A 27716-nucleotide genomic window follows, 5' to 3' on the forward strand; every position below is an offset into this window, starting at 1 on the left:
TATGTCATATTTCTTGGCCCTTGGTAGCACTTGAGAAAAGTTCCTGTTAATATTGAGCGTGACTGTGTTCATTAGTGTGCTGATGACTCTTCATATCACCGAGGGAGGATGCTGAGAAAAATGCCTGGAGACATCCCCCTCTCTTCATATTTCAAATTCATATTTATTTGTACTCTGTTTACAGTGTTTAGGGATATCTTAGCTTGCATGACCTGGCTCATAGCTGAGACATTTTGAATCAATTTTGAGAGGAAACTGTGTAAATTATCTTCTATAACCTAACCCTAAATGTGATGCTTCTTTTTCTGTTCCTGGTGGTATGTCTAAAATGAAACAAACAACAGCAATATCAGCCACTGAAATTAACCAAAGATTTGTGCTTTAGAGACCTAGGCAGCAGATTACTCTTACTTCTTTTATCCTCTGTATGCCTATAGATTTTTTTTCGCCTCTGAGAATTTGTTCCTTCTCGTTTTATTGGCAATAGATGTTTTCATAACTGCCACAGAGAAGAGCTCAGCAATTTTTCAAGAATGCTTTGCTATACTGCATTTTCTGTCCCAGGATGGAAGTCAAATGTGTTGGCAGAAATTTAGCAGAGCCCAAGAGACACTTCCTCATGAAGGAATTGGGTGCAGCCTGAGAGTTTAGCAAAGGTGGTGTCACAGCTCTCTCTGAGTCTGGTGATGAGTGGGCACCAGGAGCCATCCCTGTCACTGAGGTTTCCACAGGTGCTGTAGTTCCCAGGTCCCTGCACATGGTTCAGTATTTGTCCTTGTGAGATGTTTGGTACCCAAGTGTGGTGGGATGGCCATGGCTGGCAGCCAAACTCCCACCAGTGGCTCACTCACTCTCCTCCTTAAGAGGAAGGGGAGAGAAAAAGGAAGATCAGGAATGAGAAAGCTTATGTGTTGAAATGAGGACAGGGAGATCACTTTCAGTTACCATCATGGGCAAAACAAGCTAGACTTGAGGGAAATTGAATTAATATATTGCCAATTATTTATGTATTTAATTAACTATTTGGGTATTGGAAGGCAAGAAGGCTAACACTAAAACACTCAGAGAAAGCATCTTTCCTTCCCCCTTTCCAAGGCTCATTTTTTCTCCTTCATGCTTATTCTCACCACAGGTTATGTCCCCTGAGCAAGGCAAGGGGGACTGGGCTTGTGGTTGGTGTGGAGCAGTTCAGCCCTGCTGCTCCCTTCCTGTCGTGCTCCCCCACTCTGGTGTGGGTCCTGCCCAGCTGCAGGCAATATCACTTTCCCAAATCATTCACTGACATGGGATTCAGTATTCCAAGCACCTGGGGCTTGCCACAGTGCCTGCTGCTGGGTCAGGCCTCCCAGGAGTGGTGGCACTGGGCCCTGTGCTGAGTGCCACAGGCAGCAGCAGCCTCAGGAGGAGACAGGATGCTCAGAGCCTGGGGAGCCTGCACTGGCCCTTGTCTCAGCATCCAGGGGTGAGGGGGAAGGTGCTCGGCACACTGCAGCATAAGGCTATCAATAATAAACCATTTTAAATATCTCAAAAGCAGTGCTGTGATGACAGCCCAAGTAATTAATTACATGACTTTTAATAGACCCTTCAAACAGTGCCAAGTCAGTGACATCTGCTGTGGCGTGGAAGTACCTTCAGGGAAGAACATTTTTAATGCAGTGGTACCTCAAAAGGCTGGCCACAGATAGGCTGAAAATGGCTATGCAGAGGATAAAATGTTTGAGCAGACTGTTAAGCTCTCCTGCTTCTTGCTCAGCCAAAAAAATGACCATTCACCCACTTACTGCTGGATGATTTAATTGCAATCTGCTTCTAAAAGCACATAGCCCGTGTGCCTAAGATGCATTCTGCACTTCTTGGAGAGGCCCATGTTCTGCACCTTAATTCTGGTTTTTATCAGATTATTGCCATTTTATCATGCTATTGCTCATTTTAGCAGAGTTGTCTTTGACCCCCTGTCCAGGAGAGTCCTCATCCTCAGCTCATGCACAGTCTTGCTCCAGAGCAATTAAGAAGTCTGATTAACAGCAGCAGAGTATGTGGAGCTGGAGTTTTCATAGAAACATCAATTCACTTTCTGCTCTGGTCCTCTTGGGGAACCAATGCAGAAGATGTTATTAAAATAGGGTTTGTTTATTGACCTTCTCTGATTTCTGTGTTGTTCATAAAATAATCTTGTTTATTAACAAGTAATCTTTAGCTGAGATGCACTGTGTTCCCTGAAACATTTTGTGCAGAATTCATGGATCGAAGCTGGAGAAACTGAATACCAGGGAATTAATTTCAGAGGATATGATCTCATAATCTCACTATTTATCTCTGGAGATAGGGAGATTTTGGCTGGCACCTGCAACCCTAGAGATAAGTGCATTTGAAGGAAATTGAACCTTTTAAAAAATATATTACATTTTTATGCTTGTGTCAAGTCTCAGGGTTTGGATTAAATGCCAGGTTTGTTCTTGTTTTAGTGTTTGTACCTGGCCCACTCTTATTTCAGTGGAGTTAATGTGGAAATAAATAGCAAGCTAACTTTATGATCCTGCTCCAGTAAATCTCAGGAGGACTGGTGGAAATGCAACTTCCTAGGGTCTCTTTCCAAGCCTTCTTGACTGTCTGCACCAAGAACTCTGTGCTGCAGTGGCAGTGCAGGGCTGGCAGAGTTGGCTTCATTTCTCACAACAGGGAACTTGTACATCTGATTTTTTTTTTCTAGGGCCGTTCTGCAGCCCCTTCATTCTTTGTTAGCCATGGTGAATCATTGATCCTACTGTGCTTCAGAAATGGAGGGAGAGCAGGAGTGTCCTATGCCAGGTGGAAGTTTTTATTGTTTAAAAATGTCACCATGTAGAAAATAGTGGAAAAGTTGTGTAAGAGCAGCATGGAAGCAAGGGAGGGCTGTTCAGTAGATCTTTTTTATCTCTGTGGCATGGAAATAGAGAGCTGGCAGCAGTGTTCCAGTGGCTGGAAATCTCCAAGGTAATTTCCAAGATTTGTTGATAGCTTACATGGAAATTGGACAAATAATTTTACAAAACAGTATTTCCCAGCTAATTCCTCTTCTCTGTATGCTGTTTCCTCAGTAAATGGCTGTTCTGTCACCAAGATTTACTTATTTGGCTGCATTGTTTGTACAATCTTCCTTTACACATTACGTGCCTAAATTTCAGAGATTTCCAAAGGACTCATGATTTCCCTTGACATTAGCTAAACCAGCTGGAGCTCAGTATCTGAAAAAGGAGGCTTGCTCTGCTCCTTTAAAACAGCAAGCAAAAACTCAGCCTCCAGCATTTAAATCCAGAGCCAAAGCTAGGTCACATCAGCTCTGGTGCAGTTAAGCACTTAGGGAGGTGAGTAGGCAATGCCACTACTCTGATTGCTGGGGGCTGCTCTCATGTTTAGAGTTAGGCATGTCTATGTGTCCCAGAAGCTCAGGTGGAATGGATGCCAGTGGGCCAAGCTACCCCTTGTGGAGATCATCCTGTGGTATGGTGAGCTGGACCCCTCAGAGGAGCAGGAGTTCAACCTTCATTCTGCTTTACTCACCCCAGGTGAAGGGAGCAGACATAAACTCTCATGAGGAGGGAAATAGTCTGGCAAGGAGGTACAGGACATCTGCAGGAATTAACACTGAGGATCTGATACTGAGGCCTTTAAGGAAGAGAGACCCTTGTAAAAGGGCCTGAAAGCCTTGGGCTGGGCTTGTAGGTACCAGTTTTGGGAAGAGACTTTAGGGAGCAGCGTGAAAGTGCAAGGTGCAGAGCAGGATGCTTTAGAAACAGTGGCTCCTGGGGCCCACAATGTGTGGGAGTTACATAATGCTGCTGATGCTGGCTTTCCTGCCAGGAAGGGGGAAAAGTCTTCAACCTGGCTGAAGACTGATGGGGTATTTTTTTCTTTTTCTTGGACTTTGGTTCTGAAATCTATAGAAGAGTAAGTCATCTCAGCTGGGTCATGACCCTGTGATGAGAGAATCTGATATAAACGAGCCTATGACTAAGCTGAATAATCCCTTCCTTGAGGAAAACTTCTCTCTGTTCAGTGTAGTTATAGTAGATGTAGTCATCCCTGCTGTGTGAAGCAATCCCACAACCCCACATATCCAAAGTTACCATCGGATAAGTGAGAACGAAAGTATTTGTGTGATGTGGTGAGGAAACAGCATTAAAAAATGCAAGCCACCTTGAAATGCTGATCCTCTGCTGAGGTGTTTTGCATGTTGCAAATCCCAATTCGATTTTCAGAACGGGGAGAAGAAAGAGCAGCACCAGCAGAACACTTGCAAGAGGGGCTGTGCCAGACACTGGATGTGTTCTCATTCACGGGCACACCATGAGTGAGAAGTGCTGCCTGAGATTACAGGATGAGATTCAATAGGTGTTAATAAAGGAAAAAGAGATAATTAAGCCCCCTTTTTGATGAACCTTTGCCTGCCACAAACTTCATCATGTGAGCCTAGTAGTTCTCCCCTGATGTAGCTGAGGTGCTGCAGTTGTCCTCAGCACAGATTAACGTGTGAAGAACAAAGGGGAGCACCTCATACCTCGGGGGAGGGGGTTGGTGCATCTGTCAGAGGTTAGCAAAGATTAGATTCTGACAGCAAATGCCACAAAGAGAAGACTGGTAGAAGGGCTGTCATCTCCTTCACCTTCTGATGCCCACCAGGAAATGCTTGATGGTTTTTGGTGATGTTCACTAACTCGTTGAACCCAAGAAGTCCTTTCCCATCCTAGTTGTAGAAGATTAGAAGAAGCAGAGCTCTTGTGTGTGTTGAAAGCATGATTTCAATGAGTGTTTCCTTCTATTTTCACTTTGGCAGCCACGGGCCTATGGGTTGTTCTGTAACTTATGTAATGGACTCAAGTATTAAAATCCTTTCTGAAAAAAAATCACCTAGAACTAAGTAGATTTTCGTAAAACTGCACAAGTTAGGTTTTATAATGGCCTATTTCAGTGCCCACTGGAATCCATAGAAATGTTTCAACTGATTTTGGTGACTACTGATGAGATGAAGTAGGCAGCTTCATTGAAAACCTGGAGGAGAATGGTGATGATGCTATATTAAGGCTGTGAACAAAACCCATTTACTCTTGCTAGCATCAGTAAATGGGGGAAGAGGCTTTTTTGGGGTTTTTTGAGTCTTTTTTACAGTGAAAGAATATAAAGGTTAGGAAGAAAGAGGCCCTGGAGCAAAGAGAAATATGAGAATGAGTCAGAGCTTTCAGCAGGACCTGACTCTGGCTGGGGTTTTCATCTTTGTGCTCAAAATGAATACAGTGTACAGAACAATTAATGAAATCAAGCTTACATGCAAAGTAACTGAAGTGGGTGAATTTGATACACATGATGTCTTAATTTTTTGATCTGCAAAATGAAATGTGACAAACTTTTAAAGAAATGTAGTCATCCTTGTTTCAGTACTAAGTGCTCTGTGGGAGGTGGAGCACAGATTAAATCATAGTCTGTGGATGTCAAGGGTTCAATTTTGAGTGTGATAGAGGTGATAATGAGGTTAAATTCCACATGGAAAATGGGTGATTCACGGGAGCTGAGCTCCAATGCTGTTTTCTGCACCATGGTCTGTGCCCTGCTCAAAGGTCAGCTGGAACAGCAGAGCCAGGAGAAAAGCAGCAACTGAAAGCCAGTTTGTCTTTGCCCTGATACAGAGTGAGAAAGGAAACTTTGCCCTCTTCATCTCAGTTTTTCCACAGTTGCACTGCTTTGGCAAGGAAGATACAGGTATATAGAAATCTGGTGGTTTGGGGTTTTTTGGTAACATGTAAAATTTTATTGACGGTTTTTGCTGATGTGGACTCCACGTGCAGTGAGCTCCACATCTTTGCTAAGCTGCAGTGAAGTCAGGAAACTCCACACTAATCTGGAGGTATCCTATGCAGAGATCTGTCACTATAGGGTTTTAAACACTGCATGACATAAAGATTATTTGCTGAACAGAAAGCAGTTTTGTGTTTCAACAATAAGACAAAGATTGAAAAAAATTCTCCCAACTTTAATTGAAGAGCTAAATGCTACGCAGAAAAAAATTGAAATTACTGCTTTCCTTGTGTTTTACCTTCTTAGTTGGCACATCTCCAAAATCTACTGATACAAAGATAAATCTGCATTTTTTGAGAATGCCATAAGTAAATCCAAATCTTTTACTTGACTATGCATTACCACTCCACTCAAATTCCTTTCTGAAGTGATGAATATACAAGGAACTTGAATTGAGTGCGGAGGAATAAATGCTGCAATAATTTAAAAGGGGGAGGAAAACCCACAAGGCATGCTGAGCTGCTATTTTCCAACTTATCAGTTAGTTTTTGTTTTTTTTTTTTTCTGAGGCTGCTGGATTGGTTTCCTCTGTCATTCCTTTCTCTGCCTGCTGGAGGATGAAATGATCCCTGGTGAAAAAAAAAGTCTATGGCTTTAAATCCTATTCTATGGATTGAAGTGGATCTTCATTTGTGCTTAGACTTTGTGCCAACCATCTCCCAAGAGAATTTCATTCATTTAAAAAAATACAGCTTTATTTCTCTGTTTTATGCATATTGGGAAATGTTCAGTCCCAACTACTGTTTTAGCTCAATGAAGGAAAGTTTTGTTCTTCATTAACGCCCACAACTTAATCAGTGTTTGTGGATATAATATCTTTTATTTCCTCTTTAGCTCTATTTTAGCCCACCCATATTGTATGAATGATTTTGCCATTTTCCTTCTTAAGTTCTTCGTTTTCCACCAGGCACTGTGGTGTATGAGTGTGACAGAGCAGAATGGAGTTGCCAGGCACAGTCTCATGGGAAAAAATCCCAATTCCTTGCCTTTTTGTTTACCAGTATGATGTTTTTCAGACAAAACCCTAAGTATTTTTTCTGAATTTCTCCTTCAATAACTTGTTCATACCAGGATTCATTCTGAGGAACAGAAAATTCCAGGTAGTGTGGCTCATCTCCCATCAATGAGCCACCCTGCTCAAAAGTACATAACCACACACCAGTCTTCACATACTGTTCCACTTTCTTCCTAATTGTCTAGTCCAGAAAATACTTCCCAACAGCTCAAGGTCAAAAAGTGGAATGCAGTTGATAGCCAAGACCCAAACTGAGAGAAACCTATGGGTCTTTTGTGCAGGAAATGTGAAATGCTGTGTGGTTCCTTCCCTAACTAATTATGTCTGACTCCAGTTGTGTGATCCCTTGTAAGTTATATATTTATATATATATCTTTTTTTATATATATACATACACATGCACACACACACACACCGCCATATGTATTACTTTCCAACAGTGATGAGATGTGAACTTTTGGGGGAATGTAGGCAGGCAGTCCTCTAAGACCTACTTGAGTAGTGCAGCAAAAGCTGGCTCTCATAATTCATATTATCAGCTTTTCCATCTGCAGAAGCTTGGTCTTGTTCTGAGGTAGGTTTTGGAAAGTTGTTACATTAAATGTAGGCCTCTAACAGTGGTGCTGAGCTGATAATCACAGAAACCAAAGAATTCAGCTTATCCAAAAAACCTAGCACAGGGCAAACAGCAAAGGTGTATGCTCCCCCACGCCAGACCCCTCCTGGTAGGGGAGGCTGTAGCTGCCTCCCTATTCCCAGCGGGCACTTTGCCTGCAGAGCTGCTAGTAATAGAGTATTGACTCACTGCCACTTGAAATATCTGCATGCTGATGTTGCCCAGAACCCAAAGTGTATTACCTCTGCATTAATTGAAATGTAGCTTTCAGCAGCCCTTACAAACGTGCTCAGCTGCAGTGTGAAAGCATTTGTTTCCAGCGGAGATCCTGATAACTGGTGAGATTCGGGAGCGCTGACTGACCTTTGATCATCGGCTTTCAGCTTGGCTCGCTGCCCTGCTGGGACGAGGAAGGGAAAGTTCTTCCTTATAAAAGCCAACTTCATGTCAGTGTCTCCTGTTAACATTTAGCTTCTTTAGCTAAAAACACAGAGCTTTGAAATTCCTTTTGCACTGAATTGCCTGTCTCCTTTTCCTAGTGATACTCATAGTTCAGAAGTTATGTCTTCATTTTTAATCCATATGTGACTTAAATTTTGATGAATATTGCAGCTGCTGCATTTCCAAGTTTGCCTGTCTCCTAGCTTTCCCCTCATTTCCCCTCAAAAACTGCCTTGAGATTTTCCTCAAGGCTGCCAAAGTCAACTTTACCTCCTCCTCGGAACCTCCTTAGCACCAGGTTTAGGACAAAACCTCTCGTTGGACGCTGCCCAAGGGCAACCCTGGCTGTGCTCCCCCAAGGACTGGCAGGGTAAGAGCCAGCAGTCCTGCAGGCTGCTGCATGCTTCTGCAGTCCTTGGACTTCTGAGAGAACCAGGGCTCTCATGCCTGAATCCTTCAGGATTCATTCCCGTTCATCCTCCCCTGGTGCTTTTTCTGATCGTTCTTCGTGGCAGGAGGGTCAACTGACACCTGTTCGAATCTAGGTTTTAGATTGCTGTCTGCTATATGACCTCGTTCCTCCTCTGACTTTGGAGCAATTTGTGCAACCTGAGCTTGACTCCATGCATTTCTCTGAAATCACTCTGATTTACCCTGATTACACAAAACCCCTGTAGCCCATGTCACGGGTAATGTGGCTCAGTACTAGGAACAATAGCAGATAAGTATGTTTGGCTTCCACCACACCCAAAACCAATACAAAAATGAAAAATTGCTAACAATTACTAAGGCAAACTTAAAAAAATGAAATGCAGAAAGGGGAGCAGAGAGGTCACAATATTGAAAATAAATTCAAATTGAATACACAAAATTAACGCATCCCATGATGCCCAAAGGCAGCTGCCCACTTTGAACTTTCAGGGTGCACTGCACAACTACACTGAAGGTAAATAACCACAACCTCAGGGCAATGGCCCATTCAGAAATATGCTAATTTTACTCTAAGCCATTGTTAACAGGAAAGACTGAATGGCAGTGGATTTTGTTGGTATCTAGTCTCCTAAACAAATCTTAAAGCATTTTGATTTGCCTTGTTAGTGGATCTGTGCAGTGTTTCTGGCACATTTCTTGTTGGAAAGTACCTCTTAAGAGGGATGCTTGCTGTTGTTTCTGTTGTTCTCCTTCCCTGCTTAAGTTTCGTGTTTTCAGGTACTTGACAAGATCTGTACCAGTAGATGTGCAGAAATGGGGGAAGGAATGACTGAGTTAGCCCTGGGATGAGTTTAGAAATGTAATAATTTCCCATTTTTGCAAATATTTTTGCCATCAACTTTAATAGTATATATTGAATCTGGTTTGTTGTAACACATCTAAAGACATTTGCATTTTTCCTAAGCCCGGGATTCTTTGGAAACCTGTGTCTTCAATTAATCAATTATATCCCACTCATACATCGTTTCCTAGAGAGCACCACATTTTGATCTGGTATGAACTGATACAATTCTACTGACTTTATCACTGCTGCTTAATTTTTATAGTAGCACTCCTAATTTGTCATTGTACTTATGAGAAGAGGCCTGCAAATGTCACCTCCTCTGCCTTTGTGGCCCTTCCCTTGGATTTTGCCACCTGCCTTGGGTTATGGATCTGCTGAATGTGCATCAGGAACCAACAGGGCAAGCACCTCCACCACATGCCTGTTATCTTTGAGCACTTATGTGCTGCAGCAATAGTAACCAAACTGTGAAGCCAGAGAGCCTCACTCTGAAAAAAGGAAAATCCAAGGACATCCAAATTCTGGATTTGGAACCATAATAGGTCAGTGAGCCTGTCAGAATCTGACATATTGCATATTTGTGTATTCTGGTGACTTCACATTTTAAATGTGGGTTCACAGCAGCTTTGCTCAGTAGCCCACCAGGTTCCTTCACTGGGCTGAAACATGTGCCATGCTTGCCTAAGTGGGGTTTCTGAGCAGAGGCTGGGGTCTGACCCAGATTTTAATGGCTTAAGCTATGGTAAGGCTCTGGACTAAGAACCACTGCTCTTTCAGTTGCCAAGAACATTTTGAAGGTCTGCAGCAAGAGAGCATTTAACAAGCCTCTGCTGAAATGAACACCAACAGATTGTAAATTGCAAAGTGCAGTGTAATTGAATCTGATCTCTGGCTTTTACAGACTCTAGTAATTGGAAATTGCCTTTCTTTTAAATATATGCTATTCCAAGGATGGCTCCTTCTTGAAACTGTGATCTGATCATTTTTAAAAGCATAATGATGTGAAAGTAACAGTAGTATGGAGTCCCCTTGGTACTGGTGGAGAAGGGTGAAGTAGGGACTTTGGGAGCTTCCTGCCATGTCACTGACATTAGAAACTAAGTCCTACACTGTAATTAACAGCTTAGCAAATATGAACTGGGTCCTTGAATAGCCACGGCCTGCAGCCCAAATATCAGTGCCCAGTTTGGGTGCAGGAAGGTGACCTGCAGCAGGGCAGGGCAGGGTGGAAGCAATCCCAAATATCAGTGCCCAGTTTGGGGGCAGGCAGGTGTCCTGCAGCAGGGTGGAAGCAATCCCAAATATCAGTGCCCAGTTTGGGGGCAGGCAGGTGTCCTGCAGCAGGGTGGAAGCAATCCCAAATATCAGTGCCCAGTTTGGGGGCAGGAAGGTGTCCTGCAGCAGGGTGGAAGCAATCCCAAATATCAGTGCCCAGTTTGGGGGCAGGCAGGTGTCCTGCAGCAGGGTGGAAGCAGTGCTGGCCAGCCTTGGCAGGGGGAGGCAGAGCAGCCTCCAGGCAGTGTGGCTGTCCTGGGTGGGCTCTGCACACCTCCTTAATCCCAGCCTCTGGCTGGACACTGCCCTGCACGCTGCCTAAGCAGCTCTCTCTACAATGCAGGGGGATCTAACATTTGTCCTCAGACATGAAAATACAATGATTCCCCTAATTTTTTGTTCCTGTACGTGTAGGAGATTTAAAGGTAAGGTTGGAACTTAACAAAACAGAGTAAAACAGATGAAGTCTAGATCTGAACGTTGTATTTTGTAATGCTGTAGACTTGCTGTTTGAAGTGAACACTCCTTCTCCTTGTATGGCCCTTTTCTGTCTCAATATCCTTTCTTTTGTGACAGATATTTTAGTTGCCTAGGTATTGATTAAAGATTTCACAGAAAGCCACAAACAGATTTGAGGCCTGGAGTCTTTATTAGGAGAGCCTCAATGGAGAGCTGGTTTAGCTTTATCAGGAAGAGGATTAAAAGCTGACTTGCTCAGTATAAAGTACCCTCACAGAAAGATGGTGCTACCAAAAAATGATTGAATGGCTCAAGAGAATGTGTGCAGACTGGTGAAGTATGTCTCAGACATCTGGAACCTGAAGGTAAGTAAGCTCAAATTAGAAATTTGGCTTAATTTTGAAATAATTTTTGTTACTGAAAAAAAATCTCCTAAGGACTGATTGTTCATATACTTGTCTTAAGAATCAATATATTTTCAGAAGACACATTTTAGCCAGATATTTACTTAAATAGATGGTTATGTGGTTCTTTATGGGGTTACTGAATTGAAATTAAATACCTTGGAGATTAGAAAGGGTGGTTACAGTGGTCCATTCTTGCCTTTAACTCTCTCACTTTATAGCAGACCAATTTCTCACCTGCAGGTGCCAGGTAAGTGAATACTCAAAACTGGCTTCAGCCAGTGGCCCTGAATTCTAGAAAATTCAGGGCAGAATGGAGGGTAAGAACTTCTGTGACCCTTTCTCCATAGTTACCTACTTTTTCCAAGGGGGGGAGAAATACTCACAGTGCTCTTACATGGTGCTGCAGGCAGATGTTGGTTATCACCTTCTCCTTGTCCTTTTGTTGTCCTGCTGGTTGATGAGGCCATACCACCACTTCTGTTGTTGTGCACAGTGAGCAAAAGAAAACATCCTCATTATGAGGTGCTTTGGAGGGTCACCATGGAAGAGTCTGACCAGAACCTCCTTGTTCTAAGGGCTGAGTCTCTTTTGTAGTTTCCAAGTAGCTCAAAGCTGCCATCCACCAGCTCTGCCTGCCAGTCAGGGTGATTATGTTCTCAGCTTTCCATTTCATGGGCTGGGAAGTGCATGAGTTTGGACTGGAAAGACAATTATTACCTGCAACTGCACACTGTCAAGACACAGTTAACAAGTTGGGTTTCAGATTCACATTTCTTCTTTGCTGTAACTATTTGGACTGGCTATGGCATTCTGTTCCGTGTTTTTCCTTCATGAAATCCATCTGCTGGTATCTCCTTACTTAAAAAAACATATTTTGCCTGCAAGTCCCCAAATAGCCAATGCTTCCCCAACTCCCACCTTTTTAAGGAAATACAGCTTGAGTAGCCATTTGTGCTGAGTAGTGGTGTTTGAAAAAGTGGGAATGTGTGACTGCAGTCATAGGGAAGGAGATGAGAGCAGGTATTGCCCATTGCTTCCATTATCTCAGAAGGAGGTGTGCAAACCTCTTGCAGCTGGGTGGTTTTAGTGAGGCACCTGAAATTAGAAACCACTTCTAATAAACACTGCATAAATAACATTAGTATGAGGGATTAAAGGAAGAGCACTGAAGGAATTTAAGGGCAAGGGGTTGATGGGCTCTCCTTACAACACTCCTCCAGACCTGTGACCAAATCCCACCATTTACCCTGCAGTGTCACTGAGTCTGCTGTGCCAAGGCAGTTGTCTCTTTTGGAAGTGGTAACAGTTTCACATATGTACCATATTTTAAGAATGAGTGACTGGCTTCAAGGAATCAGAGTTTTAGTTACACCTAGGTAATTCTGCTAGCTAATAAATATAGTTAGCACTAACTTCTTTATGGATATTCAGAAGTTACTGCACACACAGTCTGAAGGATTCTCCCTGCTTTAAACTATTTTTTTTTCTGTGCTCACGTCACTGTTGGGATTCTCTGTTCTCTCAGAAAGGTAGAAATAGCATTTGTTCTTCTTTCTAGGACACAACATTCTGCCTGCATATTTCTACCTCTGAATTCACAGCTAGGCTTCACCCAGAAGGCACTGACATAAATTATTTAATTTTATGTTTTGAAGGTTCCCTGTGATCATATACAACATGTTCCATTTGAAAGTGGTTTTTGTAAGTAAATTTGCTTTTAGCTTTTAAGCCATAAAGCTCTGTTGAATGCACTTGGATAGAGCATACCCTTTTGAGTAACTTTTTTGTTAAGAACCTTAAACCAGATGTGTTTAGCAAATGTTCAATGAACGTGGTCTCTGTGGTAGTGCAGTGTTGTGATATTCTATGGAAAGGCACACTGCAAGCAGTTTGGACCTGAGAGTGGTTAGCAATCTGTGGAACACAAGTCAGGGGCTCTGCTGTGAATTCCTCTACAAAGCTGTTATGTGATCCTGAGGAAGTTGCATTGCCTGTTCATTCCTGCCTCTTGCCCATGTCTCATCTGCTGACAGTACTCTACTTAACATGTTTCCTTTGGGAGGTAGTAAATATAGCGTTTTAGGGTCCAAAACTTTAAATTTTGGAACTCATTTTATAATTGTACCTCACCAGTTGATTAGACAAGACTTATAAAGAAGAGTTTGGTCTTCACCTGTTGGTATCATACATTCTGAACCAGACTTACAAAGGAATTATCTTGTGCATAAACAAACCATAGACATACAACCTTGTGACTGTGTTTGCTCAACAGTGTGGTTTTGAAAATCCAGCTCACTTTCTGCAGGCACTATGTTAAATATGTCTTGCTCTAAATTATCAAGCACATTCAAATGGACAACTACAAATTCCCATGAGAATATAAAATGTTACATCTTAAAAAAATCTCTGCCATAAAATTCCTTCATTTGATACTGATACTACAGACTGAAGGACTTTTTAGTTGGCCACTGACCGATTCTGCTCAGAAAATTAATTTTAAAGTACTGCTTATTTATACCCTCTGCTTGTGTGCATGATAGGAGGTAATTGTTTCATTGTGACTAACTATGCTGTACATCCTTGTGTTGCAAAGCAGTAATTGTGTTGATAGAGTTCCCTAGAAAAAAATCCACTATGTGCAACTTAAAAAATCACATTGAATGATTTTAGAAATGCAAAAGTTTGCTTTTCCTTCAAGTTTAATTACAGAAACCATCTAACTGCTTAGACCTCCCCAAAATCAATCTTTCCTTAGTAATGTATAAAGATTCTGCTCCGTATCTATGTTATATATATATGTGTGTGTGTGTGAATATTTGCTTACTTAAATTGATCATGGGAAACCTTATCCTCCTTGTGTAATGTGACATGAAATATGGTCACCAACACGTGCAGTGGAGGCAAGGCATTGATGGCTGCCCTTTCTCTGAAATGAGGTGGTATGCACTGTGTCAGTCTATATCTGCACAACCTGCCACAGAGAACACAAAGAGCTTCATCTACAAAATGTATTTTACAGAGATTTCCGTGGGGAAGGAAGCATCTAAGTACCTTAGGAGCTCTGGAATCAGACATATGGCAATTCTGAGATTTTTCAAACAGTGCTGTATGTACTTCCTTTTGAGAGAGTAGCTGGATGATGTCTGCCTGTCTTTCAGACAAACAGCCATTCTGCCGAGCCCTGCTGATCACCCGGGTGTGATCCAACAGCAGTGCTCCCCCTTGGCTCTGCTGTGCCATGCTGCAGCCAGTGATGGACTCTCCTGGCTGTGATATCTTCCCTCTTCCCATCAATGCTGCCCCTCCAAGCCAAGAGAAATACAATATTCATAGGAAGGGAGGGGAATGCAAGGAGCTATGCCTCTCTTCCTCAATGATGCCCGCATGCAATCAGGAATGCAGACACCAGGATTTTGGTCCCCACTGTCTTTTTCTGTATGCTACACATGACCCAGCATCTAACAGAAAAAAGGAAATCTCTTTTCTGATATCAGATCCTATATTTAGAAATCAGCATCAAGTCCTGTCTCTGTGCCAGGCAGCTCCTGGCTAGCTGAAGAAGCTATCTCGCCACTCCCACCTGTGGATCTTCTGTTATGAAACTAGGTACAGATTTCTTTAATGGTCTCTTTAAATGAAAAAAACAATTTTCTGGGTCTCCTAGAGAGACTTTGACAGCTCAAATGTCATTTCTGTGTAGGATTTAGCTGAGACACATAATTTACTGTCTGAAAAGTGGTGAAAGCCTTGGGGCCTTAAAATGACCATTAAGTAGTATCTACAAACCTCAATTTTTGTCTCAGATAAACATATCTGTGGATGCTGCAGCTCCTATAATTTAGCAGCATGGTGAAGCACTGTATCAGAAATTTTACTGTTGCATCACCTCAACTGAGCTGCAATTGCAGACTGAACAAGAAGGAAAGCAAAGCTTTCTCTATGTGTTTTGCAGCTCAGACACTATAAGCTTTGCAAGGATAAAATAAATGGTGGTGGTGGGGGGGATGTATGAGGGTGTCAGCAGTTAGTGTAGCTGTAAGCTTGCTTTCTCTGTGCATTTTAATAGAGATCTCCTGCTAACTGAAGCCTCTGTGTGGCTCGGTAATAGCTTCCTCTGTGCTGCCCTAGCCACAGCTCACCCTTTGCTGCACTTCTAGTTCTGAAGGCTGGACCCAGCTTCCTTACACAGAGCCTTAACCTTGCCTTGCCCTTCCAGCACACAACAGCCGCTTTGTTTCCCTTCACAAAGTCAGACATCACAAATTCCTTCCCTCCAAAGCCATTAAAACAGAACCGGCACCACCCCAAGTGGTTTCAGAACTAACTGATTTAGATGCTGGAGTCTGCTGCAAGGCCAAAAATAACTCCCCATTTCTTCCTCCTTCATTGGTGAAAGTAGGAGAGAAAGTGGCCAATGACAGAGACACAAATCCCCCACAGGCATCGGAGACAAATCTATTTTGTGGCAGGAAGAAAAAATAATGCTCCTGAAAAATGTTTCTTTGCTCAGGCCAGTAGATACAGACCTGCTGCATGCAATTTTGCTGAACCGATGGTATCACTTGAATGGCTCACGGACTGCATAAAATGCATTACATAATTATATTTTTAAACACTGTCCCCAGCTGTGCTGATGCACATAAAAGCTGTGTTTACAATGGACTCGGCACATGTAATTATTTTGTGGCACTAGCTCTGTGCATTTCCTTGATGGATGCTCCACGGTGCATAAAATTGTAGCTTTTATCATAGATTCTTGAATATATTCTTTGGCTGTTTCAGCTTTAAATACTCTCTTGTCCTCGCATGGGTGAACAGGACTGATGCCTGCAAGGGCTAAATTATAGCATCTGAGGGAACACCTTTAAGTCCTCTGGGAGCAGCAGAGAGGGAAGCATGATTAGTGTTGGAGTCGAGGCACCTGTGTCACTGCTGCTGCTCCGTGAGAGGGTTCCTGTGCTGCCCCTGGGGACACAGCCAGGGCCCTGCCCCTGTTTGGCCTGCACAGATTCATCCCAGCCTGATTAATGCTGCACCAGCCCAGCCTCTGTGGGCAGGGAGGCTCAAGGATGCCTCATGCCTGGTGAATGTGGGAGCAAAGGGGCTCTCAGCCCTTGGTGCAGAGTCAAACAGAACACAGCCCAGGCTGCTGGGATCAAAGAACAGCTTTGATTTATCTTCCATCCTGGTTGTTTACAGCAAGTGGGCTCCTGGCATTTCACTGTGAGCTCTCCCTTCTCTGTTCTCCATCCAGTTGTGGAACACCAAGCATTGCTTTATCCTAGTGCAGTAGCTGATGCATAGGACCCAGTGAAGAGTACAGTGGGATATTTATTTTAGATCTGTTCCTGTGTTCTTGAGTATTAATAATGCTGTGAAAACCTAGATGCTGGAAGGATTGGTACATAACACGATCCAAAAGTTTTGCCTGCCAAGCAATAGCACTTGGAAATAAATAGAGACAAAAAGTAATACAATATCCTGAAGAACAGCTTCAAAATGATGGAAGAACAGCACCACATGTGCACCTTTCATTTTTTTAACTATTGCTGCAAAGAACTAGCAGACTTTTATTGTCGATAAGCAAAATCGTTTGGCATCTTACCTCTAATCCCTGGCTAACATTAGATATGAGACTCCACAAAGGAAATGAGGAATTTGTGGGAAACTATTTCTTAATGGCAGGTGTTTGGTTGGAAATCAGGTTTTCCTTCTGGTAGTAGATAACTTGAATTCCCTTGTTATCATTCCTTGCCCTTTTCCTGTGTTTAGTCATGGAATCTGGAAGCCTGTGCCTCCCCAAGCACAGTTGCACCACATAAACTATTAATTGGTCTAATGCCAACAGTGATCAAATCATTCCAAAGCAAATGGCCTGACTGTTGGTAAACCAAGTTTTACACCCTCACATGAATATAGGCTTCTCCTGTCATGGAAACTCTTCAGCTATGGATGTCCTTAGCATTCCCAATGTTTGGCATGTGAAGTTTACGTACCAGTTCTAGCCTGTTGATGCATTTTGCACCAAAGTGTCAGGTGATGGAAGAACAATCTTTGGAGCGGAAAAAAAATGTGGACCCACATAAGTTTATTGTATGTTCGTTTGCATAGCCTGCCTTTCAGATAAACCTTATCCTGAAAAAGAGTCCCTGAAAAAGAGTCCTTGAATAACCTGCACAGAAGCTGAGCCACCAGAGAGATGATACTTTGGAAAAGCAAGTAGAGGAAGGTACCAGGAGCAGTGCAGAGGAAACACTTCTGAAGTAAGCCCCCCTTGTATTGTTCATATGTGTGTCCATCCTGTTTCTGCAGCACCAGGTGTTGTTATTTCATTAGAGAAATGGCTTGTGCATATGAAATAAGGGTATATTTCTCACTGGGTAGGACATACTTCTTTCTTTCTCACCTTACTGAAGCATGTGATTATTATCTTCTAAAAGGGCATATTTCCTTCTACTCCCTTACTCTAGTCTATCAACAGCTAGGCCAAAATATGTTTTACAAATATGTGATCATCTTACACAAATCAAGGTAATTCAGAGCTATGACTTCAGCCAGTGGAGGGTCTAAGTCCTTGGTATTTTATGTAACATAGATGAACCCCAAAATTTGTGATCAAAGAAAAAATAATTCTAGGTATAACATGCTTGCATGGTTACCCTTCCACACTAATTACAGTCCTTTGCTGCAGCCACTTTTGCAAGACTTCTGTGTTTATCTTTATGTACATGGAGATAAGAGCTGCTCATCTTTTGCAAGACATTAGGTGTTGCATACAGATGAGAGCAGGAATCCACACCAAAGTTAGGGCAAGTTTGCAGTTCAACAGGAAAAAAAACAGTCCTCTTAAAAACAGTCCTTCCTGTTTGAACCCAGATCTTTGCCTTTTGTGTCTAAGTCACCAGAAGCTTCTGTTTCCAAAAGCAAAATAATGCTTTGAGAAGTCACAGTTCAGTTTAAATGATGTCGTGGCTAGAGGAGTTGAGGGATCATCTTTGTTGCATTAAGTCCCTCTTGGAAATGTCTAATAAAGCCAGAAGGAAAATGGGACTTGTTTTACTGATTTTTGAGTACTTTAATTCCATTCTTGCTATATTATTCTCTGTGAGAAGCTTTTTCTTCTTTTTTTTTTTTTTAATTCTATAAAGTTCTATCACTATATTATCTAAGCAGCTAAGTACTCAAATTATGTAAGTTGTACATAATAGGATGTCTGTAAAACTTTGCTCCTTCCAGCTTTGGAAATTTCTATATTGCTCTTCTCTGGTGACTCAGCTAAACATCTCCCATATTATCTAGTGTGGTAGGGTGGGATTTCCACCCTTTGAAGGAATGTATCCTAGTCCTCAGGTATGACCACAGCTGCAGCCCTGCTCTCTTCCCACATCCCCTGGACTTTTCTGGGCATTCTTTAACCATTGATCAGTGGATGCATGCTGTAGTCCCTGCCATGCATTTAAGATCTTTCTATCTAGGAATATTTACCTAATGTTTTCAAAGCAAAAAAAATCCACCTTTTGATTTGCACAGCAGGAGCATTTGCCTGTTGTACCAGATAGCAACCTCAATATGTACTTTCACAGTCTGATTCTTCTCGAGGGTATTTTTGGCCCATAAGTGGTGTTTGAAGGATATTTCTACCAGAACTATTTTTATGATATGTCTCTCGTCATGGTGCATTGCTAACCATATGGCCAAGCACAGTTTATGCAGCTACATGGCAAGGTTTACTGCCCAGCAGGCATGAGAAGCATTAATTTTGAATAGATGTGTATTGAGGGAAAAAAAAACCATTCCACCTCAAAGGTACAGGGTTAGGACTTTTATTTCTTCTCTTGGTTCTCCCCTGGTTCTAAATGAGGTTCAGCATCTCTCCTTTGGAATCTCACTGCAATAATGTGGGCTCAGAGCAGCTGTTTTTACTTTGCCTTGCTGATGGCTGGCAGGAGATGAAATATGGAGGAGTAAATTCTGCCTGGCTGCCACAGGTTGCATCACAGAATCACTGACTGGTAGGTCTCTGAGAATTGTTACTGATAGCTAGATTTTATCTTGGTAGGGGTAAGAGCTCATGAAACAGGATGACTCAAGGAATGACTAATGAAGGCTTTATGATGAAACTTCTGTCTTAAGGTGTATCAGCTGTGACCAAAAATTAAAATCAGGGTGTTATTTGACAGTCTAGGGTGAGTGAGCAGATGCCCTGAGTCTAGCTTCTTGTAGAAATATGTCCTCAATGTAAAATCCACTAGTTCAGCTTCTATCAGTTAATGTCAGTGGGGAAAGGCACAAATGGTGAACTATGTCATTGCCCCTCAAGGGGCTTCTCCCCTTCAGGGCTGGGCCCTTTAATGAGCAGATGACAATGCCATTACTTTGTGTTTCTCTCTTTTGTAAATAAATCACTCCAGTCAGGTGTATACACACAGCTTTGTGTGTTCACAAAGAAAAGCAGGCTCCAGGTCTCTCAGAAACAGTTCCAGCTGCCCAACAGGTGCTACATTATCAATACAGGCATCATAATATTTAGGTGGGCCCCCTATGCAAATGTCATGGGCAGTCCCCCTGCCTGACTCTAATTTATGCCTCTACCAAAATATCTTTCTTCAGCTCCTTGATCCCAGGCCCTGGAATTTACAGTGTTTTACGAGTACCTTTGCTTTTCTAGTGACACCAGTAGCTCCTCTACAATCCCAAATCATTAGTCACACACCTAAGTCAATGTGGAGGTATCACCTACTGTTTTGACTTAGCAGTGCTCAGTAAAATTACCTCCTGCCTTCTTGTGCCAATGGTCACATTTTCTGTACAGCAACATCCAATTTCCCCATTTCTGCCATCATTTTCCCTGGAGAAGAACAAACTCCCCCTTTTGGGCAGGGTAAAAATGAGGCAGGACTTGGTCAAGGTGTGGGGGTGTAGCAAGGGGACATTTGCAAGTTTTACTCCAGGCAGCCAGGAGATGAGATGGGAATCAGAGAACTCAGGGGTTTAGCCTTGGCTCTGACAATGATTTTCTGTGTGGCCCTTTGTAAGCTCTTTTATGTTTCCACCTCATTTTTCCCAATCCAAAAATGGAGTTCAAAATCATCACTTCTCTAACACCTCCCCCTCCACACACACACACACACACACACACACACACACACACAGAGTTGTGAGGAGGTTTAATGTTTATCTCAGAGGCTTTGAACAGTAGCATACATCCAGGCAGTATATACAGGCATTTAGACCCAAGAATGATCTTTAGAAAAACATCAGTAAAGAAAACAGCATTTATATTTTAATCATATTAATCATAAATTTGGGATTGGAATAAGTGATTAACAAACCTGAAAAACAAGGTTTATTTCATTGGCTTGAGCTGCTTTCTAGTTCTGTTTGTGTATGTCAAAGTGATGTTCAGTCTTTTTAAATGAGTCACAGGACTGGAAGAACAAAAATATTTGATGGTAACATATAGCAGCAAAACAATTACCCTTTTTATTCTGACAGGCATCATAACCAGAATAGCAAGTTAGAGCTAGAGGTCTAGGCTAGTAGTTTCTTTGCACATATCAGGGATTTTAGATCTGCTTGCAAGACAGTGAAACAGAACTGAAATGTCAGAAAAATTAAAAGATAACACTAGATTAAACAATAAAAGCAAGCATGCCAGTTAGGATACAACTATTTACATTTATAAAGGTGCTACTGATCACTGAGTCCATGCAGTATTCTCACACAGCACAGCCTTGTCTAGCAGCTTTCTGTACCTTTATCCAGAGGAGACTCCTTTCCACCCTGCTTGCTGCATTGCACCACTGATTTAGTGAAGACATCATCCTCATAAGGATGCTCTTCTAACTCACCTCTGAAATCCGCTTGCTTTTCTCCTCTGACAATTAGGTTTAAATGTGCTGCAGTAAAGTACTCATCCTTAGCAGTCGTATGGCTTTTTAAGTGATAAACTGCATTAGCAAATTTCTTATTAGATAATCTATCAAATGAGGTCATACATAATTTTAGCAGTCTCATCTTGATTTATAGCATGATCACAGCAAATTATGCATACACAAACCAGCATGCTGGCTGTCAAAGTCAGGTATTTTTACTCTGGTAAAGGACCTATTTCCAGGCCAGCCCAGTGGCCTACTGGTGGCACCCTGCATCAGCACCTCACCCAGTTTGTGGGACAGCCCTCAGGCTCACCCCTCACCTCTCGTTAGTACTGAGGAGAGTTGGAGGCAGTAGGCTAAATCCTTGCTTTGTACTTTACAACAATAATCCTTACTGGTGCTTATTCTGACAGGTTTTCCATACTGCCCTTAAGCAGGGACATGGGCTCACTGGGAAGGGGAAGCTTATGCATGGGGAAAGTGTCTGCAGGGTGCTGCTCTGCTCCCTGGCTCCCTTCTGTGTTCCCGAGGGAATGAGAAGCGAGCTGGAGTGAATCATCAGGCAGCATTGCGCACGGCTGTGCCCAGTCTGCTTCCAGCCCGGGCTGCTCGCGCCAGCAGGGGCTTGGTCACTGCACCCACTGGCACTGGGGGAGGCAGTGCTCCACTCCTGCCATCTGCACTGGGCAGCCACAGCACCTGCACACCCAAGAGGCAGAGGGAAAGAGGGGAAGAAGCTTCAGGAACAAATCTGAGCAGTATCTGAACAGCCCTTCACCAGTGCTGTTGCACTGTCCCTCCCTGTACCCGGGGTCTGGTCCCACACTGCAAGTAAACTGCTCCTGGGATCCAGAAGGGACATGATTCCTGTCCCCTGGCTTCAAACTTCTGCAGAAAACACTTCATCCATTGAGATCTATCTGTATCTACAATAGGGAGGAGCTGCAATAAATTATCTGATCTTGCCTTTCTCATCACCTCACATTTCTATTTCTAGGGTTTAAGCTGTGTGAAGCGGCAAGAGTATGGGTCATCTGCATGGCTCTGAATAACCTATGGCTTTCCCACTGGACTTGTGGCCAAAGCCTGCCCAGGAAGGATCAAGCATGTGTTCCTCAGCATTCCAGGTATCTGCCCCTAAACTGTAGAATATAAACGAAATGAAAATCTGAATAAAAATTTCCCCAGGGAATGTAACATCTTAAAGGCCTAACTTTCCTTACATGAAAATTCCTTGAAACAATTAGTACATGGATCTCCATGTTGTCTCCACAATAATATTCCTGGAGTGAGAGACTGGAAGAAATTGAAATCATTTATCAAAATGAGCAAGCAAAGGGCATGCTTTCAGCAACTGGCACTGCTGTTTTGCACATGCTCTGGTAATTTTGCCTAATCCTACTGAATGAGCTTTTCATGTATATATATGTGTGTGTGTATGCATATCTGCCATGAGTAAAATCTATTGTATCCTCAGTTGACAAGCTGTGTTTGGCATATTGCAGCACGGTTTGGGAAAAGAAATTCATGAGCCAGGCTTGGGTCGTAGGACCTCCCTCTGGAGCTCAACATCCAGAACAGCAGCAGCGCTCCCTCCCCGTGCTGGTACCAACACCAGCCCGGGGCCCCTCTTCCCTCCCCCTTTTTACCCCTGCCAGGGTGGCTGGAGATGCAGCAGAGAGGATGATGAGAAGGGGCTTGTTTCTTTGGGTCACAGTTTTACAGTGACAATTTGGCGAGTGATGGAGCTACCCAGGTTGTGCCAGCCCAGCAGCGAGGCTGTGCCACAGGATGGAGAGGGGTGAACGGGCAGGACTAGAGAGCTGGCTGCAGACTGGGTGAATGGAACCCCCCAGCACCTGAAAATAGGTGCTGAGGGAGGGCCAGGGGCTCTGCAGGCACCCGCAGGAGCACGTCCCGCCGAGCAGCGCTGGCTCAAACCAGAGCTGGAAGCGGGCACGGAGTCCCCTTGGGCGCAGCGGGCTCCGGCTGCCCGAGCAGGGACCCTGGGGCAGGCAGGGCAGGGGGCACAGCACCATCTCCCCCCTTTGCCTCTGGGGGAGCAGCTGGGGCACCCCCGGCTCCGTGGGGCGATGGGAGCCCCCCAGCAGCCCGGGTTGGCCGCTCCTGCCGTGGCTCTGCCTCTGCAGAGGTGCTCGCAGCCATTGGCACGGCGCTGCAGCGCGGTTGCCTGGCAGCAGGAACGCGTCCTCTTCCCCGCCACCAAGAGCATCTCCATCGAGCCAGACCTCCTCCCGCTCCCAATGCCTGCCCAAGCCGGAAAGCTCAGCGAGGGGAAATGCAGCTCGCCGAACCGAGCTGAGGGAGCCCCGTTTCTTTACTCGATAGTGCAGGGACCCTTGCACTGATCAGCTGCCCCACAGGTGAATTCATCCAGCACCACAAGCAAAATTCCGTGGGCTTGGCCATTCAGCCCGGATTAGCACTAAGAGAACAAGCTCCCTTAAAGAAACACGTGCTGATTACATGAATATTTAGCTTTATACAAAACTGTCAGAGGAAAAGTAAGTGTAAAGCTAAGCCTTTTTGTGTCTGGGTTTATGGGTCCTGCTGAAAGCACACCAACGTGCTTGATGTGCTGAAAGAAGGCAAAGCATTGTACCTGAACAGGAGCACAGCTCTGCTCTGGGTCTCAGTGCCTTCCAAAGCATGTGCAGTGTTTATCTGCCTGCTGCTGCATCCAGCTGCTGTGCTCCAGGAACTCTGCTGCCGATACCGCACCAAGCACAGGATGAGGAATTTGAGAGACAGAAATCACCAACTTCAGAGATATCCATCTTCCTTAAAAGAAAGCAAGCCATTATGAGTCAGGCAGATTATCTGCCAGCAGCCCACTGAAGAGAGCTGTCTTCTGCAGAGGGGTGGAGGACGGGAGCGTTCCCAATGAGTGCAGCAAGGGTGAGGGCACAGGATGGCAATGGAAGGGGAGAACACAGCTGCTGCAGTCTCCATGCCAGGGGGCCAGTGCTGTGCATGGAGCACGTGGGAGAGAAAGTTAGTGGACTCTTTGCCCAGGGGACTGTAATGTACTGCAAGGATGTGGATTTGGGCTGCTCAGGCTCTGGGAGAGGCTGGGTTTGATGGAAGTGCCAAGGTGCCGAGCAGTGCTGAGCTCCACAGCACCACAGCTGACCACTGCATTGTGGAGTGGGGTGGATTCCTCTATACTGGGGTGCAGTTATTTTTATGGACAGAGTACAATGACACTCTCTTCCTGCCTGCAGGAAGTCTAAAATTACTGTGGCCTCAGTTATTTTCTCAGTCGACTTTGAAACAGAAGATTTGTCTTGAGGAGGATCAAGCTACGTGAAAGCAGTCACACCAGGTGCAGAGGCAGCTCCCTTCTGACTTGACATGATCTGAGAATAAGTGTCCTGCCATAGAGGAGCTGCAGCTTCATGCTCAGGAACATCAGCATCATCCTACCCCACCCAGAGCTGAGGCTCAAGGCCAGGGCCAAATGAGAGGGGCAGAGACCAGTTGCAGGGAGGGAGCTGGCACAGGAGCACAGCAGCTCATCCATTTTCAGGTGAAAAAGTCATCCTTGGTGTGTGATGCATGAGAGGAGCTGTGGCACAGGGGTAGAGCTGTTGAGGTTGGAGGAGGGTAGGGAGGAAGGGCTGCTATTTAATTGCCAGCCCTGGTTCTATCTGCAAATAGGAGGCCGAGCTGTCACTGGTGTGCAAAGTAGCAGATGGCCTAATTGTGAGATTTCTCCCTTGCAAGAGCAAAATGCTATGCTGTTTTTAACATCTTTGCCTAGAGCTAGCTTCAGATACAACCAAGATATATTGTGCTAGAAATGTGCTCTAGTGATAATCAGGAGAAAGCAGTGCTTGAAGTGAGATTTAAAAAATAATTATTATGGCCTATTGCTGTTAGTCACACATCCCAAAAGCTGATCTGGCTAAAAGAGCTTTCCAAAGCATCTTCTGCTCGACAGATCATCTGGAAATTATTCCATCATTGTGCCACCCTGTCTTGCCTTATAACCCCCAGGACACTGTCTATGTATGCACACCACTTCTTCCCTCTTCCTGATGGAAAACAATTCTCTCCAGCTTGTGATTTTTCTCATGCAGCTTCAGCAGGTTGTGTGCAGTTTCTTGTCTTGGCCATTTTGCTGGAGAGCACAGGAGCTCCATGAAGCATGGCCACTTTGTCTCTCCTTGGGTGCCTGTAAGAGCTCAGTGCTCTGCAGAGCTCCAGGCCAGCAGCAGAGACAGCAGAGCTCACCAGTGTCACACTAACACCAGGTGCTTGAAACTTTATATTGAAGGTGCAGGGCTGTTGCTGGTGAGTCCTTATGGCAGGTGCATTTTGTCAGCTTCAGCTCTCATCTGAAATCAGGGGAGAGGGCAGCACTTTTCCCAGCTGGCTCAGGTTTGCAGAGAAAACTCTGGTAGGGACTTGTGTGGAGAGAAAACTTTGACTAACCTGTAAATCTGCTAAATGTCACTATTCAGTGAGGGCAATACCTAGGGCAAGGATCATCTTGGAATGGAATCAAGTGAATGCTCTGTTTGAGGACAGAAGCCCTTGTTGATTTTTTTGCAGGGCACTGACCATATTTTTAAGGACTTTTGCCTGCTATGTGCTGCCTCTTTCTGACAGGCCTTTAAACTTTGTGATGTCTGGTGGGGTTTTCTGGCAATAAAAGGGCTTTAATGGGTTATCTGTAAGCTTTGTCTCTTAAGTATGGGGATGTATTAAATCTTCTTTAAATCTACCTTTCCCTTACTGTCCATCTTCAAAAGACTCTTATCCATGCAAAAGATGCCTGTGCTGCAGCAGTCTGTCCTTCCCATCCTTTCCTCTGACTTTCTTCTGTTTGCTCAGAAGTCTCCTGCTAAAAATTCCCCAGCTGTGACACAGCAGCCCATCTCCCAGATCCCACTGATTTCATGTTTCTCTCAGCCTCCATGTAAATCTCCCTATCTTTCCCTTCAAGGTCCTCTGTAAGTTACTTTGCCTTTAATCTCATTCCTCCCACTCCTCCTCCTTTTCTCCCAGTCATCTCTCTTTCTGCTCATTTTATCTTGTTCTTGGATGGTTCAATCTTGCTTTTTTCCTTCATAGTCCTCAAACACCTTAATCCATCTCCCATTTTCTGTTAGCCAAACACTTTTCTTCCTCTTCTGTCAACTCTACCTAAATCCCTTTTTCTTTCTTGCTAGCACTAACACACCACATGCCCTCATGCAGAGTCATCTGAGCTGCTGTCCCAGTGGTTTTCCTGGAGTGCATGTGCTTCACACCAGGAACTTGTGCTTCTCCTGCAGTGCACACCCCACAGATACAAACACACAAGGGTCTTTTGAAGAACAGCAGTTGCTGGTAAGTAACCATGCCTTATTAATCCCATTGCTTATATGACACACAGAAAACTTTCTCCAGCTGGCTAATGAGGAATCTTTTCTGTTGATGTGAAGGCACATTTTGAATGCTCCAGCTAGGTAAATGCATAAAAATGAGTGTTATTTAAACTTAGAGTGACTGAAACTTCCTATAGGTGGCAAAGACATAAGAAGCAGCCTATTAAAGAGGTTTAGGGTCTCACTTCTACATCATTTTGCAGGAGCACACCATCAGTGGCTCTATCCAAGTTGCCTTTAACATCTTTACATTCCTGCACATGACAAATAATAGGGACTAGCTCCCACAGAGCAGAGGAAATACAGCAGCAAATGTCTCACGTCCATTTCTCAACTGTCATCAAATAGCTTTTATTCATGGCATAGCACAAGTGTCAGCCAACTGGCAAAGGCTGCCTGTATTAAAAATGTTGGGGATTATTCATGTCAACAGACACAGGGGAGCTTTTCTCAGTCAGTGGAGCTGCACTAGCTGAGGTATGAAAATGCAGCAGGTTCTCTACAGTAATCTCAAATCTGAATAACTTCAGAAGGAGGCCAGCAGCAGACTGCCATTTCCAGGTACAATTAAAAGTAATCTAGCTCAGTTAGATGAGAGCTTGGATAGGTGAGAGGTTTAACTGGGTGGTTAGATAGAAAAGGCTATACCATAAGGGTGTTACCTAGAAAGACTGAGGTGGTACTTTTTAAAAAAAGCTCAGATTGAAGATGGTCTGGAGCTGATGGTGCCTCTGCAAGTTTGTTTCTGATTACCCAATTAGCTGTTAGGTCCTTAGCCTGTTTGATTGCTGCCATTTCCTGCACTGTTTCAAGCAGAATTTCTGTGGGCCACGTGATTTGTCTTTTATGGACAAGGAGCAATTTGGAAATGGATTAATTCTTTCTCTTTTTAAAAGATTAAAAATTAACAGTCCTGTTTAACTGAAAATAATGTTTATTAAATGTTTGAGACTTTTAATAGGTAAAAATATAGGATGGACACAAGCAGTAAAATTGCTTATCTTTAAAAACATCATGTAAAGCTGGAAAAGAATGGAGGTTTCAGATGTCTCAGGTTAACTATTAAGGACAAATCCCTGACTGGTATTTTGAGTCCCACTGTATTTGCAGAAGACTATTTT

At 43.7% G+C, this 27716-nt stretch overlaps 1 long non-coding RNA gene across 1 annotated transcript in view; it reads left to right on the forward strand.

The window, feature by feature from the left end:
- Nucleotides 1-27716, forward strand: part of LOC143693596 (uncharacterized) — a 51248-nt gene that overhangs the window by 4620 nt on the left and 18912 nt on the right. Inside the window, exons 2-3 of the long non-coding RNA XR_013181451.1 lie at nucleotides 22197-22326; nucleotides 26398-26557. This is a non-coding gene — a long non-coding RNA (uncharacterized LOC143693596). The remainder of the gene's footprint in view (nucleotides 1-22196; nucleotides 22327-26397; nucleotides 26558-27716) is intronic.

This window comes from Agelaius phoeniceus, chromosome 3 (assembly GCF_051311805.1).
Source record: "Agelaius phoeniceus isolate bAgePho1 chromosome 3, bAgePho1.hap1, whole genome shotgun sequence".
Taxonomy (NCBI): Eukaryota; Metazoa; Chordata; class Aves; order Passeriformes; family Icteridae; genus Agelaius; species Agelaius phoeniceus.